The sequence below is a fragment of the Opisthocomus hoazin genome, chromosome 21 (assembly GCF_030867145.1).
Source record: "Opisthocomus hoazin isolate bOpiHoa1 chromosome 21, bOpiHoa1.hap1, whole genome shotgun sequence".
Taxonomy (NCBI): domain Eukaryota; kingdom Metazoa; phylum Chordata; class Aves; order Opisthocomiformes; family Opisthocomidae; genus Opisthocomus; species Opisthocomus hoazin.
Window position 1 is genome coordinate 4,005,117 of NC_134434.1, and position 19,303 is coordinate 4,024,419.

The window sequence follows — 19,303 nt, forward strand, 5'->3', positions numbered from 1 at the left end:
GTGCGAGAGGTGACCAAGCTGACCTTTGAGGTGATGTGTTGAGGAGGTGCGTTGGTGCCACGCAGCATGTGAGAAATGGGCCCTAAGGGGCAGCCCTTCCATCCATGGCCCCAGGCAGGGGGGTCAGCGTTTTGTCCACTGCAGAGGAACTAGGAGCAGCAGCTGAAGGGATCAAGGGCAAGAGAGATGGCACAATTAGGGGCACTATTGTTGCGTTGCAATAGTGCTCCCTGTACTAAAAATCTTCTCTGCCAAGGAACTGTTGGTCCTTCATTGTGCAGTGTACTGTGACTTCTGATAACTTACTAGAGGCTGATGTTTAGGGCTTGCAACTCCCAGGATCACAAACAAAGCCAGGGAAAGGAAAAAGCGTAGGGATCACCCTCTCTTGCCCCTGACATGGGAAGCAGGCTGTGCTGAAAGGACAATGGGAGAAGCATTAATAACACGTGAGGGCAGGAGCAGGGCAAGGAGCTGCTGGAGACAGAAGAGAGCACAGGTGGGACTGTCAGGAACCACCAGCCTCTAAGTTTGCAGATCGTCAATGCAGAGATTGCATTAGCGTCTCCCTTTGTCCAGTCAGGAAAAGAACAAACACTTGTTTTGCAATGTAATATCCTGACCTTGATCAGGCAAAAACCAAAGAAAGCACTGTTCATAGTGAGTATGCAGATGAATCTACGGCCTTTATTCTCTAGACATTGACAGCATCACAAAGACTAATTACAGAATGAAATGACCGAAAGGTTCACATTTTGTGCATCCCTCAGGCCACTTTTCTGCCTCACGACATCCTCACTCTTCCTCTTCTATCTTCCTGTGAAACTCCCGACTCTTTGCTCGGAGCTTGTTGACCTGCGACTCCGCAATGTCAGCCCGCTCCTCGGCTTCCTCCAGCTCGTGCTGGATCTTGCGGAACTTGGAGAGGTTGACATTGGACAGCTCCTCCTGTGCGGGGAGAGGGAGTCGGTGGTGAGGAGCCCAGGGCAGGGGTTTCATTCCTCCTGCATCTTGTCGTTGTGGGGCTGCGGCTCTTCCCTGGGGGAAGGCATGGGCCTCCATCCCCCACCCACCACTGCTTACACATAAGCCTCACACAGACCTCCTCATCCTCCCCTTTTCAGAAGATCCATTGTAGACAGAGCAAAACAAGGTTTGAACATAATTCTGCTCTGGAATGTGGGAAGGAAACAAACTGGGCAGCTGCAAATCAGATTTTGTTAGCTCTGGAATTAAATGTTTCACTACCTCTGCAGAACCCAAGATGGGTTTAGGAATTTTTAAGAGACGGTGAGTCCTTGAGATCTCCTCAGTGTCCCTCTCACAAACTTCCTTATCTGAGTACAGAAGTCCTTGTCAGTACTGGACTGTTTGCAGCAGCAAAGAAGCCATGCTCAGATATTCATAAATTCAGGGGCCACAAGACTTCGCTCAGCTCATCCCTGATTGCAGCATGCCCACAAAAAGGCAAAGGCTCCTTGCACAATTTTAAATGCAGTGCACAGTGTGGCTTGGGAGTGTACTTCCAACAGCTTCTCCATCTGCTGAAATTTCCCTGGCCATATCCAAAATGTGGAATTCCCTCTAGCAGGCGAGCACATGCTGAATCAGAAGGATTTCTTATGCAACTTTTTCTGTGTTCCTAGGCACAAAATTCTGGAGCTTTGGCAGGTCATTTGCTGCCATGTAACTACCAAGCTTCTCTAAATTGCAATAGTCACACACATCTTTCATAAAGATAGCTACATGAATTTCAAAATTCTGAAAACATGTTCTTTTCAGACCTTCTTAATACATTGTAATATCAGTATCATTATCTTCGTCTTACAGACTACTTTATTCTAATGAAAAAAAAAATATTATGTGCACTTGCTCTCCTCATTAGCCTTCTTATTTGCTCATTGATTTCATTATCAAAGGCTAAACTAATTTATAATCAATTCAAAGAACTTCAAGCCCTCCATTATTCACCAGTGGCAGTTTCCAACTTTCTTATATACATCTGCTCAATGACCATTCTATCCACTTCAAAAATGTTTCTTGCCAAGTGCTCAGACTGATACTTACAGCCTCTTCAGATTGCCTCTTGTAGGATTTCACCTTCATTTGCAGCTTGTCCACCAGATCCTGCAGCCTGAGAATATTCTTCCGGTCTTCCTCAGACTAAAGCAAAAAGAGTGAAATGATTTCCCCACCATGTGAGTTAGCAATTCCCCTTGGCAATCAAGTGCAAAAGATTTCACTTCCTGCAAGACAGTGTGACAGCCCACAGAGGCCTCCTGCCTTACCTGGTAGGTCAGCTCCTTCACCCTCCGCTCGTACTTGCGCACACCCTTCACGGCTTCAGCGCTGCGCTTCTGCTCAGCATCAACCTCCCCTTCCAGCTCCCGCACCTGCAATCATAAGCCCATCTTTGGAGCTTCCCTGCTGGCTGCTTACATGACATGTTCACCCAGGCACAAATAAAAGCCCTACGCACTCTGGCCTCCAGCTTCTGGATTTGCTTCCTGCCTCCCTTCAGTGCCAGCTGCTCGGCCTCATCCAGACGGTGCTGCAGGTCCTTCACTGTCTGGTCCAAGTTCTTCTTCATCCTCTCCAGGTGGGCGCTGGTGTCCTGCTCCTTCTTCAGCTCTTCTGCCATCATGGCTGCCTGAGCAGAGCAAAAGGTCAAAGACATTTTGAGGCTGGAGACAGTCTGGGGAGAAGGAACTTCTCTTAAGCACTGAAAGGAGCCTCCGACTCACATCTGTGATGGCCTTCTTGGCCTTCTCTTCAGCATTGCGGGCTTCCTGGATCGTATCCTCCATTTCACTCTGAATTTGGGCAATGTCTGTTTCCAGCTTCTTCTTGGTGTTGATCAAGCTGGTGTTCTGTGCAAAGAGACATTGCAAGACTTGTATTCTGAGACCTGCAATACCAAACCTACCGCCTGAGCCAAGTCATTTACTCTTCAAGCTTGCAATTAAAATTCTGGAATTCTTTTCAAAGTGGTTGCTTACAAAATGTCAGTGGTGGGCTCAGGTGGCAGGCACTGAGCATGTCTTTCCTTGTGGACAGCAGCCTTTCTAGTAGCCCCTCTCCTCTGGAATGTAGCAGCCCTCTGTGTTTGTTAAGTGCCAACACAACTGCTTTTGACACCACACCCTTACCTGGGTATGGAGGAGCTGCACACGTTCAGTGGCATCCAGAAGCTCCTGCTCAGCCAATTTCCTCGACCGCTCCGTCTGCTCCAGGGCTGCCCGTAGCTCCTCAATTTCAGCCTGCAACAGGTTTGCTCTGCGCTCCACCATGGCCACCTGCTCCTTCAGGTCCTCCTGTGTCCTCAGAGCATCGTCCAAGTGTATCTGGGTGTCCTGTAAAAGAAACAAAGAAAATGTCGGTAAGAAAAGGCGGTATTGTGCGCTTGGGTGCCAAAAATATCAGGGAAGACTTTTCTCTTTCTCTAGTTTTGCTGAACGGACCTTGAGCACTGCCTGTGTGTTTCTCAGGTTCTTCTGTGCCTCTGCAGCCACGCGGTTGGCATGGCTCAGCTGGATCTCCATTTCATTCAGGTCTCCCTCCATCTTCTTCTTCAGCCGCAGGGCTTCGTTCCTGCTCCTGATCTCAGCGTCCAGGCTGCTCTGCAAGGACTCCACGACTCGGAGGTGGTTTCTCTTCATCTGGTCAATCTCCTCATCTTTCTCTGCTATCTTCCTGTCAATCTCAGACTTCACCTGGTTGAGCTCAAGTTGCAGGCGCAGGATCTTCCCCTCTTCGTGTTCGAGAGAGGCCTGAACAAGTGGACACAAACATTTGTAACATTGGTAAAGCTACTACTTGCTTTCTAGGCAATTACAGAATATTACAGGGAACCTCAGCTGGCTGTGCTCTCCAGCCAGAACAGAGAGGCATCAAGCAGTTTTTAGCCATATTTCCCCATTGCTCATATTTTTAGTGCATACACCAGTGATTATGGGCATGTACCTCAGCTTCCTCCAGAGCAGCCTGGATTTCAGATTTCTCCTGCTCAATCTGCTTCTTCACTTTCTCCAGCTCATGAATCGCCTTTCCTCCCTCAGCAATCTGCTCCGTCAGGTCAGCGATCTCCTCTGTGGGAACAAAGACCAGCAGCATGGTCAGGCACAGAGCCACATGGGAAGGGCCCTGTCACACTAAGGTGACAGGCATCTTTGCAGACCTGCAGGCACAGAGCCACGTGGAGCGGTGGGTAGTGAGAAAGCCCTGCCAGGAGCAGAGGGCCAGGGACTTACGCTGCAAGTTCTTGTTCTCACGCTTCAGTGTTTCCAGGTGGTCCAAGGACTCCTCATACGCATTCTTCATCTTAAACAGCTCTGTGCTGAGAGAGCGAGACTCCTTCTGGGAGGCTTCCAGCTCAGCCTGTGTTTCCTCATACTTCTGCTTCCACTCCGCCAGGATCTGAAGAGAAATGTAGTGTGAGTATGGATGTGGCAATCAGGAGGGCACGCTCTGTCCAGGAACCCCCCATGAAGAGCCCAAAAGACCTTGTCAAAGTTCTTCTGCTTCTTATCCAGAGCTGCGCAGGCAGCGTTGGATCTCTCCACGTCAATCATCAAGTCCTCCACTTCATTCTGCAGCCTCTGCTTTGTCTTTTCCAGGGAGGCACATTTGGCATTCACAGCTTCGACGTGTTCCTCTGCATCCTGCAACCGCTGTGCCAGCTTCTTCCTAGGAGATGGTAATCACAGCTCATAATTTGGGACTAAAATGGACAGTATTTTTTCGTTTTCACCACAGTGATTAGGCACTTTGCAGTATTTGGTCCCCACAAACACACAGTGCAGAGCCTATCCAAGCCAGTAATTTTTCTTCCCTTTTTCTTTCCCCACTGTCTAGCTATGCTTCTGCCCTCTGCATACACCACTTGTTGCCTTTCTCCTGCACTCTTTGTCATGTAGCCTATTTTCCTTGTGTTTTTCCAAGCCACACGCTTTTCTGTTTCATGTGACTCCTCCCCAGCCTACTACTAGGCTTTTGCCTTTCAATATCTCAGTGGTCTCTTCAAATTTCCATTACTGGTTTCTGCCAGCCTTCCCCACACTCCTCACGTACTTGGCCTCCTCCAGCTCCTCCGTGCGCTGAATAGCATCCGTCTCGTATTTGGTTCTCCACTGGGCCACTTCGCTGTTGGCCTTGGACAGGGCGCGCTGCAGCTCGTTCTTGGCTTCCTGCTCCTCCTCATATTGTTCCCGGAGCAAGTCACAGTCATGGCGAGCAGACTGCAAGCCATGGGCCAGGGCATTCTTGGCCTAGTGGCAAAAAGATTGCAATAAGGAGTAGATGTATCCTGGGAAATTTTCTATTACTGGCACTTAGACACTGGAATATATCCCAGAGAAATAGTGATTAACTGACTGTATGAAAAAAATAAAAGCCAGGGTCTGATACACTGCAAAAAGCTAGGAAACCCGTCATGGCCTGGCACAGCCTAGACTGCATGACCTTCTGGCATGTTTTGAACTTTTAATTAGACCTCATTTTGAAATCTTGAACACTGCACCAAAAACAATGATGTAAAGTATTTATTTCATATGTAACAGGAAATATCTTCACCTTTATCTCCTCCTCTAGTTGCCGCTTCAATTCTTCAATCTGCTGGGTGAAAGCCTGTTTCCCTCTAGACAGCTGAGATATTAAAGCATCTTTTTCATCCACCTGGCGTGAATATTCACCTGGAAAAGGTCATCATTAAGAAAATATTATAACAGCCAAGAGAGTCATTTAGGAGGTTCTCCCATTTCCAAACTAGAGATGGAAGTGCTGTACCAGATTCTGTCTGCAGGCGAGCTCTTTGAGCACTAAGATCACTGATCATGCGCTGATTCTGCTCCTCCTTTGTTTTAAATTCACTTAGCTGGTCTTCCAGAGTGCGGCACATCTTCTCCAGGTTTGCCTAAGTGTCAATCAAACGTAAGAAAATAGAGTTAATACCTCGATTCTGCACTAGTGACAGCAGGAGAATGTGTCCAGAAGATGTAGTTTACATATCTGGGGACTATGTACATACGCTCAAAGTTCTATACATTAGATTTGGAGAAAACAGTTATATTATAACCTGATAATAGTTAAATAAGGGAAGAGTAAACCAAAGACTACACTGTTTTCAAATTACTAACAGAGGTGTTTGTGTACCTTGGCTTTGGAGACAGACTCCATGTTACTGGCCAAGTCATCAATCTCCATCTTCAGCTCACTCTTCTCCTTCTCCAGCTTCTGCTTCACTCGTTGCAGGTTGTCGATCTGCTCCCCAAGCTCAGCTGTGCTGTCCGCATGCTTCTTCCGTAGGGTGGCAGCCGTGGCTTCGTGATGCAGCGTGGCCTCTTCGAGGTCGCGGCGCATCTTCTGAAATTCTGCCTCACGCTTCTTGTTCATCTCAATTTGGGCAGCAGTAGCCCCTCCCGCTTCTTCCAGGCGCTCGCTGATCTCCTCTAGCTCCCTGGAGAGGTCAGCCCGATGCTTCTCTGCTTTTGCGCGAGAGGTTCGCTCTGCCTCAATTTCCTCCTCCAATTCCTCAATACGAGCCTGGGGAACATCAGGGACCCTTCACAACCATGCCCTCCTCCTTCCTGACCTGAGACTAGGTCAAAGAGGGGAAGGAACAGAGCCTTGCCTGCAGCTCCTTGATCTTCTTCTGTAACTGGATGCCCAGAAGTTGCTCATCCTCAATTTTGCTCTGGATTTGGCTGATTTCAAAGTCTTTCCTTTGGGCAAAGCAAACCATGTTACAGTTCAAAGAAAAAAGTCAAGTGCACCAGCCCAGCACTCAGGTGCCCCACAGCCACACTTACTTTTTCAGTTTCTCATCCAGCTGCTGCTTATCATTCTCCAAATCCATTATGCTGTCATGGGCCAGCTTCAGGTCTCCTTCCAGCTTCCTCTTAGCTCTCTCAAGGTCCATGCGCAGTTTCTTCTCTTGCTCCAGGGACCCTTCCAGCTACAACAAACAAGACCATCAATGCTCCACCGGTCAGGACTAACTCCATACCTGTCCTGCTCTTGCTGCATGCCTGTGTGCTTACATCATCCACTTGCTGCTCCAGCTTGGTCTTAGCTTTGGTCAGCGTGTTGACTTTGTCCTCCTCTGCCTGCAGGTCATCCAGTGTCTGCTGATGGGCCTCTTGGAGGGCTTTCTTCTCTTTTGTCAGCTTCACAATGGTCTCGTCCAGGGCTGCCATCTCCTCCGTGAGGTTTTTCACCTTTGAGAAGAAGGGAGAAATGCAGATAAAAAATGTTGTTTAAGACTTCATACTGCATAACGAAACCGAGGTCTTTTCTGGATTGAAACTGACATCTTCTGCCTTATACCTTATTTTCAGTGGCATGTTTTTCCTTCTCAACCTTGGCCAGTGTTAACTCAAGATCGTCAATATCTTTCTTCAGCTCGGAACATTCATCCTCCAGTTTCCTCTTCTTGGCCGTCAGCTCGGCATTAATTTCTTCCTCATCCTCGGCCCTTTCAGTCACCTCTTTAACTTTGGCTTCCAGCTGGATTTTGGTTTTGATCAGCTGGTCACACCTTTCCTCAGCATCAGCCAAAGCATCAGCTTCCTGGTGCAAAAATACCATTTTTAGGGATATGGTTTTTAAGGGAATATTAAAATGCTTACCTCCATAACTTAGGGCCCTGGATAGCAATTTTGAAGTTAAAAATTTGGTTTATGTTCCAACAGAATGAAATATCATATAGAATTGACTTTATATTATTGTTTTTGAAAGAGCCAGTTTGAAAGCTAAAAGCAAACAAAATTCTTTTCACTCTACATGAAGGCCTGAGTATTTACGTATTTGTGCAAGGTATAGAATCCAGTATTACCCCATAATATCAAACATTAGAACAAAGTACAAAAATTTGGGTTTAATTGCAGGAATATCTCACACATGTATGAAGTGATAACCATATGCCAAGATACATATAAATATCACAGTCACGGTTATTCTCACCTCATTCCTGTATTTGTCTTTTTTCACCCTACCATTTTTTGGAGCAACTGTTTCTGATTTAGATTTTCATCACCATGGCCCAAAAATACTTCGCATCTAGCAGCTTTGACTTTTCCCTGTGAGAACCTCACCAGCTAAGAAGAAAAGTCGTTGCTGGAAAATTTGTCTCTAGGCCTTTTTTTTGCAACAGATGTCCTGTGCTATTTGTTATATTTTGTCTCAAGTTTCAGTCTAGCAGATATAATAGGAAAGAAAAATTATGATTTTAGCAATGAGTGGATTTTTGCATCTTTTCACAGTTCAAGATTCTTTAAAAAAGAGGCATGTTAATTTTCTTATATGTCACACACACTGCATAGTATTACTTTGAAGATGCAGTCTTTTCTGTTCTGTGAATGATTTAATTTAGAAACCACAGTATTACAGCACTGCAGATGTACCACATACTTTTATGTAATGATTCTGATTCAGGAGGGCACGTCAGAATATTAAATTCTGTTTCCTCTCGGTTAGTTTGGTATCAGAACACAGCAATGTTTGTAACAGCGAAGCCACCACCTACACTGGAAGGAAACCAGTAATCATGTTGAATTGGAGAATAAAGAGTGGAAACCAATGTCCTCTTAACTCATCCTTAGAATTCCTAATCATGTGTGTGTAAGGATAGGCATACCCAGTTTTGGAGAGGTAGTAAAGAACTACTAGGAGAACAAACATTATACTAATAAAAGTAAAGTTTCTTGATTGCTCTGATGCAGTTTAACTGAATGTAAATGACAGAGACCTCAGAACACACCACACCACTGAAAAGTCCCACCCATGTAATATCTTGACTAGAGCCTCCTGACAGTCCTTACTGAAGCTGGTTTTGTTTTTAAAAGCATCACTTAATGAAATACAATTGGACTGAAGTAAATTGCAGTTTCTATGTCTCTTTTGAAAATGTAGTTGTACATAGGAGCCTCATAGTCACAGTTCAGTTAGGATGAGGCACACTGGCACTACTCACAGCCTGCACTTGGAGCTGCAGGTCATTTTTCTCCTGCACCAGTTTCACCATTTTCTCCTCCAGCTCCTTCCTCTTGGCCTCAGACTTTGCAAGCTCTTCCTTGGTTTTCTCAAACTCTTGTTTCATGTTGGCCATCTCCTTCTCAGATTCTGCACTCTTCAGCAAGGGCTTGATCTTGAAGAACAGCTTCATCCAGGGCCAGTGCTTGACATTCATGAATGCACGAATGTTGTACTGGATGCAGAAAACGGACTCTCTAAAAGGTAAGTCAAATTAATATTAAATATTTAGACCATGATGACACAATAAGCCACATACAGTGAACCTAATTTGAAGAAATGTCTACCTCCTCTCCACCATTTTCTGGTACTCCACTCTCATCAGGAAGCCCCTGCACCTGGCCTGTGTGCGGGTGATGAGCTGTGCCAGCTTCTCATCTCTCATCTCTTCCAAGAGGCCTACCAGCCCAGCTTTGAAGAATACCTTAGGTAAGAACATGGAAAGAGGTGCAGTGTATGTGCTTGTTGTTCCGTGTTGCCCAGTACCCTGTCCCCCATGGCATGTAATATGGGAAGTTAAGAGAAAGAGCAACAGCACAAAAAATGTATGTAGTGATAGATCCTCTTTTATATGTCCAACCTTCCAGTTACCTGCAGTTGAGGAACTATAAAAGCCAGACATTTTGCCTTTGTTTTTATTAAGCCTTAATTCTTTTATTCTACAACTTCATCTTCAATTAGGAACCCTTAATTAGCCCTTAATTAAATCATTCTATGGCAATGAATTTCAGTTTCGTTCAAGTACTAAATACTTAGTTGATTTCTTTTAAATATGCTATTTGACCATTTCAAATACTATCTGGAGAATATGACTATCATTCTCAAGCCATGCAAACCAAAAACACATAGTATTTGAAACATGCAGTTCTTGTACCTTCGTGTGACCGAATTTGTATTGAGTGTGGTCTATATCAATTGATCCAAGAAGTTTCTCACAAGCCTTCTTGCTGTCAATGAACTGTCCCTCTGGGATAGCACTTGCATTTAATACTTTGTATCTGGGGGAGAAAACAGAAGGACTTCCATTGGACTTGATGATCTTAAGGGGCTTTTACAACATTAATTATTCTATGTTTCTATAACTAGGTTTGTTGTTGAGACCAATTGTCTGGTACACTACAACAAAAAGTGTAAGAACTGTTGAGAACATAACAGCACTGCTAAACATAAACTTTAGAGAAGGCTTTAGTCACCACAGGTGAAACTTAAATTTCACAAAGTACTCAAGATTGACAAAATGTTTCAGTAAGGGCAAGAAGTCTGACCTCTGCTTAAAATCTGCATACAGGACTCTGTTGGGAAATCCTTTCCTGCAAATTCTGATCCCTTCCAGCACGCCGTTACATCGCAGCTGGTGAAGCACCAGTTCATGCTCCATGGCACCTAGCAATTCAGATCACAAATATATGCTATATTCCGTAATACAGAGAGGAAGAGCTGCACCACACTGAAAACCTTCTATGTGTGAGTCTCTTACCAGGTGTTTTTGTTTCATTTGGGATGATGCAGCGTACAAAATGGGGGTGGGTGCTTCGCAGATTGGTCATCAGCTTGTTTAAATTCTCCTGGGAGAGTCAGTAACAAAAGTTTATATTAGCAAATGTAATTTCCACTATAAGCATCAAGCCCTCTGAAGTCAGACAATGAGATACCAGACAAAAATTAGCTTGCAGAACCCTGAACTGAAGCCCCCTGCACCAGTTTTACAGACTTTCCACTGATCTCTGCTGTTATTAACTTAATGGATAAAGTTCTTCTGACTAATCTGTCGGAAATATCGTACTCTTAAGCATACAATTTTATTACATTTCACTGATTCTAGTGGAATGCTTTTATTAGAAATTAAATCCATCTTCCATTGGATGTACCCAGAGAGATAAACTGGTACATCTATGAGGCAGTTTGAAGCGTACTACAGTAGGAATTTAAGATGGGTCATATGAGGCACCCTACATAGAACCTTCCTGTGTACCCCACTGAAACCAAAGGGAACAAAAATGACAAGCTGAGGTTGAGGTTTATAGGACTAGATTACATGTTTACCTTGTAAGGTAAAATGAGAATAAGGTGAGATGAATCCTAGTCTTGTTTTGTAATTAATATCTGTATACTTATTTATAAATAATTTTTGCCTGTAATTAGTGGAGGGAAGCAGGTGCCTCCAGAGGACATGTCAGAGTATGTAAATTAAGCAGCCAAAACATTAAGATGTCTAAACACTAACATGTCTAAACAAGAGGGATAGTAGAAGAAATTTTGAAAACATAACAGAAATTGAACCCAAATGCAGCAAGTAGTATTTCTCCTATAACATTACCTCTTAAGGTCTTATGACCTTTAAACATAGGCTTATTGCATTTTTTTGAATGATATTTGCTGGCAATAATTTCCCACTTGCAAAGCCAAGGCATTACAGCTATGATTATTTTTCTTGGGGCATATACACCTGTGCCCATGTCCCATTTCAGAGCACTGCCTAGAGGCTATCAGGTGATCAAGAATCATAAGACAGCAGATCTGTAGAAGAAACTAGTCTATATCAAGAAGAGAGTCCTAAATGAAGGATGAATATGGTAATAAATAACCTCAGGAAAGACTAGGTATTTCACCTGGCAGAAATGTATGGAACAGCCAGGCAGTAAGACTTGCTTATGACAAATAACTGTCGAATATCTGACATCTCATAAATCCATAACCCAAGAAGTGGTGGCATTTCAACTAAAAGAAGTTGATCCCTGAATCATGCAGAAAAACTAGAGTATAAATGGGGCAAACAGGTCATCCTCCAGACCAGTGGGAAGAATGTTGTTAAAGGGCAATAAAAGGTTCTGAAGCCAGAAGTGCGCATCTGATGGAAATCAGGTATATTTTAGGCATATTTTAGAAGATTTCTGCATGACATTCTTCCATCTGGAAAAGTCATCCTGGGGCAAGTGGACAAAAAGAAAAGTTGTGCATTCAGTGGAACGGAGCATAGATAGATTACAGTGGATTTACTCCTCGCAAAATACGGCCCAAGAACTTCAGGGTCTTTTAACACAACTAAGCCAAAAAAAGACTAGCCATTTTAAATGGTGGGTTTACTCCTCATTTTAGGAAGAAATAGTGAACTCTCTACTGTACCCGGAAAAGAGCTGAGACAGTCTGGAAGGAAGAACCCTTCTTCTTCCCACCTTTCTTGCCACCACTAGCCTCTGCAAAATTGAAAATAAATAAAACAGGTGTTAGATTTTTGCTTTTGCCTTTTATGATTCCTTTTTGTAAGCTGTACATCAGTGAAAATACGGGATTCATAGAACCAACCTGCTTCTGCTCCACCATAGTTGGCAAAGAGTAAGGCCAATGTTTTCAGTGATGATTTCTGGTACAACCCAATGACAGTTTCATTCAGGGGGTCTTTGTTCTTCTCAAGCCAGCCAGTGATGTTGTAGTCCACCGTGCCAGCATAGTGTATCAGGGAGAAGTGGGCCTCAGCCTTGCCTTTGGTAGGCTTGGGCTTCTGGAAGTTGCTGGACTTGCCCAGATGCTGGTCGTAGAGCTTGTTCTTGAAAGAGGTGTCAGTTGCCTTGGGGAACATGCACTCCTCTTCCAGGATGGAGAAGATGCCCATGGGCTGGAAGAAATGCACAAGGGAAACAGATTGTCATTTCATTTTCAGGGCAACAATGACCTTCACCCAGGCACAGTGGTGGAACACAGACTGAGATACACATCAGGAAAGTTTATTATTCATTTACATTTTCTATTAGAAAGTAAGATTAAACATATTGATACTTACATTTTCTAACACCAAATGAATCATAAAGATTAATGGAAATTCATTCAGTTTGTGTTGAGAACATGCTTTATAAAATAAGACTACTAGGTTCTTATCCAGAGACACTCAAAGCACACACAGATGTCAGACAAATCGAACGTAAGCCAACAATACACCCTTGCAGCAAAGGCAGCCAACTCATCCTGGGCTGCACTAAGAGTGCTGCCAGCAGCTCAATGGAGATGATCCTTCCCCTCTACTCAGCTCTGCTGAGAAACATCTGGATTCCTGTGTCCAGTTCTCGGCTCCCCAGTACAAGAGAAACGTGGACATACTAGAGTAAGCCCAGTGAGAGGCCATGGAGATATTTAAATGACTGGTACTTCTGACATACAAGGGCAAGTTGAGAGAGATGGGGCTGTTCAGCCTGGAAAAGAGAGAGCTCTGGAGGATCTTATCAATGTGGATAAATACCTAATGGGAGGGGATAAAGAAGACAGAGCTAGAGGCTTCTCAGTGGTGTCTAGTCAGAGGACAAGATGGAACAGGCATGAATTGAAATAAACAAAATTGCATTTAAACAGAAGAAAAAAGCTTCTTTACTGTGAGGGTGATCAAAAGTTGGAACAGGTTCCTCAGAGTATCTGTGGAGTCTCCACCCTTGGAGATACTCGAAATCCAACTGGACATGGTCCTGAGCAGCCTGCTCTCACGGTCCCTGCCTTGACCAAGGGGGTTAAAATTAAGTGATCTCCAGATGTGCCTTCAAACCTCAGCAGTTCTGTGATTCTAACTACTGATCATGCTGCCAGCCACTAAACTTTTCATCTCACGTGCAGTGCGACTGTCTTCTCGTTGTCAGTGAAAGGATGCACATGTGTGACTGTGTGCTGACAGTTATGTACATCCATCTTCTATGTTAATTTTACAAAGATATAGCTATTCTGTTGTACAAGAACAAGTCGGTTAGAGCTGAAATGTGAGGAGGCCATGCTGACCTGGAAACTGACTCTAGCTGTTTTGGAAGAGCATTCTTATTTAACAATCTTTCAGCACTTGAAAAGAGAACAGTACAGATTTGTTGCCACAGAACTGTGTGAAATCTCCTTCATGTTTCATGACAGAAAAAATAAACTATAGGGAAAGGTATTTTGAATAACAAGAGCTGAATATTTGGAAACGAACACAGAAGATCCCTTTGAAAAATGAGACCAAGTAATTACAGAATTTCCACACATGTAATGCATTCGAACAGGAAGGATACCTTCTCAATGAGCTCAATGCAGGCAGCCAGGTCCATCCCAAAGTCAATGAACGTCCATTCAATTCCTTCCTTCTTGTACTCCTCCTGCTCCAGCACGAACATGTGGTGGTTGAAGAACTGTTGCAGTTTTTCATTGGTGAAGTTGATGCACAGCTGCTCAAAGCTGTTAAACTGGAAATAAAATAAGAAAGACCCATATTTGCCAACCGCAGCAATAATTGCAAAACCTTCTCCTTTAAAAACAAGGAATTCATTTATCTTGGCTTCATTGTCAAGTCTGTGCATTTCTTCAGTGTGCTTTATGTCTACTTAACAAAACAGAGAAAGGCATCAAATTAATTGTCTACAAGGAATTTTTTTTTCATTTATAACAATGTGGTGATAAAATACATTTTCTGTATAATACGAGATCAAATTAAAGGGAGAAAAAAAACCAAGCTTAGGCCTATCATGATGCATATGTTTTTATGCTGTCTTGTCCTTGATCGCTTAAACCCAGGAATTTTTCTGATTGGACCATTCTGTAATTTTGAGTTTGCACATCTTGAAATAAGACAAGTCCTTTGAAAGGTCATTTTTTACTCCATGACAAAATAGGTAAATAGCTGCAAAGAATATTATGTCTTCTTTAAAAAAAAAGGTCTCGGAGTGATCATAAGATCCAATTGTTACTTCCAAATAACTCTTACCAAATTTTTTTACTTACATCAAAGATCTCAAAGCCAGCAATGTCCAGGACACCAATGAAGTACTGCCTGGGTTGCTTGGTATCCAGCTGTTGGTTGATGCGAATAACCATCCACAGGAACATCCTCTCGTAGACAGCCTTTGCAAGAGCACCTACAGCATTGTGCACCTATAAGAAAAATAAATGCCTAAAGTTACCAGACAAAGCAGAGGAGAACCGAAAGGAACTTAACTCAAAACACAGTTCCAGGTTACCACATGATTCTTACCTGCTGTGCAGTTTGACCCTTGGTCACATATTCATTCCCAACCTTGACTCGGGGATAGCACAGTGCCTTGAGCATGTCGGCTGAATTCAGACCCATAAGGTAAGCAGCCTTGTCAGCCACTAAAAAGACAGAAAAAAAAAGGAAGAATTTAGTGTCACACGACTTTGAATCCTGGAGCATTCTCAGGGTTCAGATTTTTGTTCTTTGAAATCTATCGATAGACTCTCATAGTGGGAATCCTGGTAACATCAAAGTCATCATTATGCATATTGAGCTTTTCTAACAGAATTTGTGTTTGAAAATCTTCACTAAAGCATGCAGGAAGTAACGATGTCTTCAGAAATCTCCTGGCCCAAAACTGAAAGCTGCAGCTTGCCAGTCTGAATACTTGTAGTACCTGCATAGCTCAGGAGCTGCAGTGACAAGTCAGGTACTGATCTACATTCAGGTGATTGAAACCACCCAGTATTTAGGGTGGCACACAGAGAGGATACCTCTGGGGTTTTTTCAGATCTAAAGTCTACAACCCTTTCTGAGCTTTGGGTTCTGATGTTCAGTAAAACTCTCTGGGTTTCATCCTTTTACCTATGGTACTTCCCACCTTCAGCCTAGTCCTTTAGCAAGAGGAGCCATGGCTCAGAGAGCTGGAGATGTGACTTGTAGGTCCAGCACCAACAAAGGAGAGGAATCAAATACATCTCTCACACCAGAGTTCCCTGAGCACCTCACAAGTGAGGGTAAACGGGAACATGACCCCTCATCCTGTTAGAACCGAACCACTTGGTTGTTTCACAATTGCAAGCCATATTCCAACAAAGGTACAACTAATAATGTTACAGGAAGGACATCCATTGCTCCTGACTTCCTAGAAGTGTATAAAGGACAGTTTAACCTATTAATTGTTCATTGCATAAGATACAAACATCCTGAGATCAGGGAACCTCACGTACTGAGAACAGGACAAAGGATAGTTTTTTTCTGGCTTACTGTTCACCTTGGGATCCTAAAGTCCAACAAAAAACAACTTTTGCTTCTTCCACATCCATAGTGGCTTACAGAAGGGTTAATTACTGAGTTTGATAATACCTTCTGTGCCATCTGGCTCTGCCTGCTCCTCTCTTGGTTTCTGCTTGAACTTCAGGTTCCCGTAGTGCATGACGGCCCCTGTCAGCTTGTAGATGGCCGTCTTCTCATCAGCAGTGAAGCCCAGGATGTCAATAGCACTCTGGTAATACAATTACCAAAGTGAAATATTTGCATGTTATGTGATGTATGACCTGTGTCTGTTGAACTGGTTTTTAAGTTACTTACATCTGTAGCCATTAGTTCCTCCTTGTCATCAATGCTGGGAACAGTGATCTCACCTTGACTCACAAAAGGGTAGTCATACGGGTTAGTGGTGATGAGGAGCATTTCTGAAAAAAAATGGGTTCATGAGTTAAATTTTATTGTCTTTGTAATGTAGTTAAATGCTGCTCAGTGCACTTCCTCCAAGAAGCTCTGTGATGCCTCCTACCAATTAGCTCTGGCTTCTTGTTGGAGGTGACCTGATAAAATATGTGGTAGCTTCTTTCCGCCTTGAGCTGGAAAGTGACTCTGGACTTCTCCAGCAGATCTGCCAAGGAACGGAGAAAGAGTCAGGCACAAGACTGCATGTAGACATGGGAATCTCGGAGGGAATGGGATCAGGCCAGGAGAGTCTCTTACAAGTTTCAATGTCAGCAGAAGCCAATTTCCCTGTGGCTCCAAAGTGGATTCTGATGAATTTGCCCTGTGAAGCAGAAGAAGAAGCATTGCAGCCTGGATGTATTTCATTGCCATCTCCTTATGAGAGAATATGGCTAGCCCATCACTACTATTATGAGGAGAGATTTTGTCCAAAGCAATAACTTACAAAGCGTGAGGAGTTGTCATTCCTCACGGTCTTGGCGTTTCCAAAGGCCTCCAGCAGTGGGTTGGCGCTGATGATTTGATCCTCAAGCGTTCCCTGCAGGATGATAATTATTGCTGGTTAACATTTTCAAAAATCACATCAGGAACAGAGTAAAGCATTGATTCAAGCCAGCATCTATTAATTTACCTGCATTTTGCCTGACTGCTGTTCCTCCTTCTTCTTCTCCCCGCTCGCTGCAATTGTTGCAAAGTACTGGATGACACGCTTTGTGTTCACAGTCTTCCCTGCTCCGGATTCTCCGCTGTCAAACCAAAGAGAGAAGCAGAGAGCGTGTGGTCAGGCAGGAGGTCCCCTGGCACCCGGCAGCCCCGCAGGGACCCAAGCAGAGAGAGTACATACGTGATCAGGATCGACTGGTTCTCGCGATCTGGGAAAGTGGCAAAATGAAAGACAGTGTTAGCAGTTGATCTGGGTAACAGTGAGCTGAATGAGAAGTAAAGCTGTAAATGTAACTGCAACTTCTTTAGAAAGTCCAAGGTGCCCAATTCCCTTCCAGATAGTAACAGTAGTAAGTATAGGCCCCAACTGAGGCACAGAGCTGTCAGAGGTATGTGGTCCTGAGAAAAGCTGTGCTTCCACTTGCCCTTCACACAGTTCTCACCAAGAAATCTACTCAAACTGCCTAATTGTGTTCAAAGTAGTGGATTGTACTGAATAATAACTTTTTGTTTCCTATCAGTGAAAATAAGTAGCCAACTGAGTCAAGTACTATTTCTGTGGTGGAATTTTGTACCATAACATGCAAATCATACACAGTGCTGATTGCTTTCATGCTTCTGGGTCAGTTTCACTTGAAATTCATCCCTGCATAACTCCATCAAGTCCTCAGTCAAACTTCTCTGTGGTGTTTTTAGCTGGCTTGTCACATGCTGCGCTGAGATTAGTGGTCGTTTTTCATTTAGATTGCTGTGAGGGAGGTCAAACACTCACCAGTTAGCATGAACTGATAGGCGTTGTCAGAGATGGAGAAGATGTGTGGAGGGGCCTCCTGGCGCTTCTTGCCTCGGTAGGCCAACACCACCTCCGGGTTGTACACCGGCAGCCACTTGTAGGGGTTGACAGTGACGCAGAAGAGACCCGAGTAGGTCTGTGAGGAAGGGAGACAGCATGTTGGCTTCCACTTAGCCTGGCAGAGCAGTTCCTCCTAGCTACCCAAAGGAAGACTGCGGCTGGCACTTACGTAGATCATCCAGGCTGCGTAACGCTCTTTGAGGTTGTACAGCACAGCGGGTTCATGGAGGTGGGTCATCATGGCCATGTCCTCAATTTTATCATACTTGGGAGGGTTCATGGAAAAGACCTGATCATCCTTCACGGTCAGTGTCTGCCAGGGAAATGAAATATCCATATATGTCAGCTAAAGCTCAGAGCGGGAATCAAATGGTGACCTTCAGCCTTGTTTTTCACTCACCTCTCCAGCTTCAGTCTTGACAGTGACCTTCCCTGATTCCCTGCTCTGGATTGTCCCTTTCACAAAGGACTCCTTGGGATGGGCCACAAAGACCGATGTCTTGGCATCAAAAGGCTTGTTCTGGGCCGCAATCCTTTCCTTCTCTGACTTTCGGAGAAAGGGAGCTGCCTCCCCAAAGACAGCCATCTCAGAGTCTCCAGAGGCCATGTCTGCACTTTACTGCGGGTATGTCAGCAGAGGACTCTAATAGGGAGGAACAATATGGCACTGATTATTTACATCTATTCTGTAAGGCTGGGAAAGGTTTTATATCCTGCACCTTGGTTTCTCTTGAGACTCTGAGTATTTGAAACATCTAACATGACCTAACTAGAGACTTCATTTTTAGGTCAATTTAGAAAATAAGAGGTTTTCACTGATGTAATCTAGATCTTCAGACATTTAGGAGAGCAACTTCTAAAGACCTGTCAGAACTGTGGGCTTGGTGCTTTAAGAATACTGTGTCTGTAAGGTAAGAGTGAATGTGCTGAGCAAACTTCACTAACACGTCACTGTTAGGAATGGAAATAGAATTAGGACATTTTGTTAAAAGGATGAACAGTGAAGGAACATTGCTGAAAAACTGTAGTTTATGTGACCTATAGTCTTGGAAAACACTAAACCTGTGGGACATATACTTATTAAATATAATGGTAACAGAAAGGTAGTAGGAAATCAATGAATTTTGCTAATGAAGTTGTCAGTTGAAAGAAAAGGGCAGGCTTTGTGACCTTTTAATATTCTGCTATAATTTAATTTGTTTTACGCATTTGTCATTCTTCAGTACAATATTTAAATAATTTCAGCCTCACAGTTCTGACTTGGGTTAAATAAAATTCAAGCATTGAAATTGGAATTGCTATGCACATATTAAGATCCCAAATAAATATTTACT

The 19,303-nt window shown here is 43.8% G+C and overlaps 1 pseudogene; it reads right to left on the minus strand.

Moving 5' to 3' along the window:
- Nucleotides 1-780: 780 nt before the first annotated feature.
- On the minus strand, nt 781-17,730 carry LOC104332599 (myosin heavy chain, skeletal muscle, adult-like; annotated as a pseudogene).
- Between the last annotated feature and the right edge of the window lie 1,573 nt (nt 17,731-19,303).